Genomic DNA, 3,248 nt, shown 5'->3' with positions numbered 1-3,248 from the left:
CCTGCTGAATGAGTTTGTGTGAGGATTCATCAGGCAGCAGTGCTGCAGTGCCTGGAGGCCAGTAGGACAGGAATAAATACAAATACATTCCTGGGAATTCCAATGCCAGCACTCCCCGTCCCACATCCCCACATCCTCACCGCTCCCCTGGCTTTAGCCCAGCATCCCAGAGAAACAGCCTCACTCCATCCCCTCTGCCTGTCACATTCTGCTCTTTGCCAGGCCCTGGGGTGGCTTTGGCCCCTCTGCCCTGCAGTGGCACATCCATGGCAATCCCACAGGCATTCATTCCTCTGCAGCATCCACACCCAGCCTGGGGTTGCATCCCATCTCCTTAGTGCTGTGCTAATAAGTGGTGAGAGGCAATGTGGAAAACAAATAGAGTAATTAATGGCCACGGCTGCTGCTGCTTTTATTCACTGTCTGTTCCAGGAGGAGCAGTTTTACAGAAGGCAGCCTCTGCCCTCACAGTGCCCTTGCATTTGGCACCCCAAATCCCAGGGTGAGGGGAGCTCCTCAGAGAAGCAGGGTGGCTCTTCTGCATCTCTGTGGATCCCTCCTGCTTGCTCCTGAATACTTCTAACAAAGCCACTCCAGCCACCTCAGACAGGTAAAGCCTCAGTGTGGCTTATCATCATCATGTTCCCTTTTGCAAATAGCTGACATGATGAGGAGGTTGGGTTTTAATTAGGAAACAAGTGGCAATTCAGTTCTCAAAAATATTATTCACCATCAAACATTTGTACTGGCATAGTCAGACTAGCAATAATTATGTCCTCTGGGGGCAGAGATAAGAGCAGAGTTGAAAGTCATGCAGCATCTATAAAGACTTGCATGAGAAAACACAGGCACGAGAAGACCGGGGCCTCCCGTTTGCAATTGCATCACACCACCCCTCTCACCATGTAATAAAAATACCTTACTGACATTTTCCTCTGCACATTTTCTTCCCCTGACATGGCACACAGCAACGTCCTGGTGCTGCCTCCCACCCCAGGCTGTGCCTTGCCAGCTGCAGCCCTGTGCCCTCGCTGTGACCCCTTGGCAGCACACACGGGGACATTGCTGATGGCACATCCTCCCTCCCTCCTGATAAATAAAGGAGCATCACCCCCTCACCTGGCCAGGGCAAGCTTTAAAAGGAGCAGCATCAGCACAAAGCTGGGTGACAGAGCCAGCACTGCCCCACCAAAACCATCCTGGGTGATACAGGGGTGGCCCTGGAGAGATGAAACTCCTGCTGGAGGAGGGAGAGCCAGGGATCTGCATCAACACCCAGCCCTGGTTCTGCTCCTTAAGCAGCATCACCTGGTACATCCCACTGCATCCAGCATCACCTGGTACATCCCACTGCATCCAGCATCACCTGGTACATCCCGCTGCACCCACCCGGGCTCCTCTGCAGGAACTCTCACAGGGAAGGGAAGTTTGAGCCATTCTCGCACATAAATTTCCACCTGTGGCTGTCCTTACAGGTCAGTCACAACATGGACATGGCATCTGGCTCACTCCTTGCTGGAGAGGCTCATTCCAGCCCTGCTCGGGGAGGTTAGAGGGGCCTGAGAACCAAGGGCAGTGGGGCACTGACCCTCACAGACACCCCCTCCCCTCCTGGGTCACAGGGCACCTTCCCCGTGTCCCCCAGCCTGTGACATCCGTGCCCAGCTCAGACCTGACCCATCCTCAAGAGCTCCCTGATTTAAAAACACTCGAGTGTGTTGTTACAAGCTAAAGCAAATAAACCCGATGAGGACTGGAACAGCAAATGTCTCAGAGCCCCACAAAGAGTCAAAGTGTCCCTGTTCAGCACTGTGGTGGGATCAGACACTGCAGGAGCATTTTCCCTGCACGGATTGATCAGACAAACAGATGTCAAGAGGGACCCATTGAGCATTTGCTGTTCCACAGGCTGGCTTGAATGTAACTTGATAAAGGGGGAAAAAAAAATCAATAATTGCCTAATTTGGCTATAAATTCTGAGGGACAGAAGGAGAAAAACCAACAACTGTGCAGATATTGAAGCACTGGAAGGTAATTCAGATTCTGCCACGGCATCTATGAAAGGTAAATTGTGCAGTGCTGGAAATGAGAGCCTTTCTCCCCCGGGAGGTTCTGCTGGGTGGATCAGGACAGGGTCAGTGCTGGAGGTGCTGGGAAGGGCTCAGAGCTCTCCAGCCACAGCAATGCCACAGCAGGCACAGGGAGAGGGGGTCAGCAGCCAGAGGATGCAGGGCTGAAACCCCCCCAGAGCTCTGGAGAGGCTGTCTCTGCTCCTTGGAAACAAGTCTGGCTGTGTGGGAAATGCTTTCTAGTTACTTCTCTTCCCTGGCTCTTTGTGCTCCGAGCCTGTTTACACACAAATTGGCATTTGCTGCCCTGGCTGATCATTCACCCGCGTCCCATCTCACCCGTCTGGTCTCAGAGCTGGCCCTGGGTGCCTGATGTCACCACAGACAGGGGCAGTGACAGCTGACAGGGGCACCACAGGCTGCTCCTCCACCTTGGCTGCCTGGCCCCAGAGCTGCTGGTCCAGCCCTGAGCCAGGCAAAGCCAGCAGAAACATGGGAATGCACTGGGAGTGAAATGGCACGGGGTTTATTTGTACTTCTGTCACATCAAAGGGGCCCTTGTTTGAATTCTTCTGCCTTTAGCCTGGAGAAGAAGAAGGGGAAAGATTGGGTCCTATTAATAGCCTTGCATCCCACAAGATCCGAGCCTCACAAGAAGCCATGAAAGACTGCGGCATCTGATTCCCTGAATAAATGAGGTAATTTAGGGAGAAGTGCGTGCTCAGCAGCCTTCATTACTGCCTTCTGCAGCTCGCTGGGAGGTGACACTGACAACTCACTTCGGTATCAGTGAGCACCCAGGTCCCAGAGGAGCTGTGCTGTGCCCAAAATCACGGGCAAGGGTGCTGCGTGCCACCTCTCCCGCAGAATTCCTGATGCTGCAGCAAAAATCTCCAGGACTGGCACAGAAGCAGTGGAAGGAGCACCCCAGCAAGCTGAAGGGGGGGGCACAGCTTCCTGCATGGATGCCAAGAGGCTGGTGCCGGTGGCAGGGCACAGGGATGTTTGGGAATTCAGTGCACTGGGAAGGAGCCAGCAGGGAGCAGGGCTGTGGGATGGGGCTCTGGTCCTGCATCCCCAGGGAGTGAGGAGGGCACAGCCCTGCTGTGGGGAAGGGCTGGGAGCTGTAGGTGGGCTGGCATGGCTGGGACATCTGCTGCAGGGCCCTGACATCATCCC

The sequence above is a fragment of the Geospiza fortis genome, unplaced genomic scaffold, assembly GCF_000277835.1.
Source record: "Geospiza fortis unplaced genomic scaffold, GeoFor_1.0 scaffold408, whole genome shotgun sequence".
In the NCBI taxonomy this organism is placed as follows: Eukaryota; Metazoa; Chordata; class Aves; order Passeriformes; family Thraupidae; genus Geospiza; species Geospiza fortis.
The sequence above is the reverse complement of the archived record's forward strand: the minus strand, read 5'-3'. Positions refer to the sequence as shown.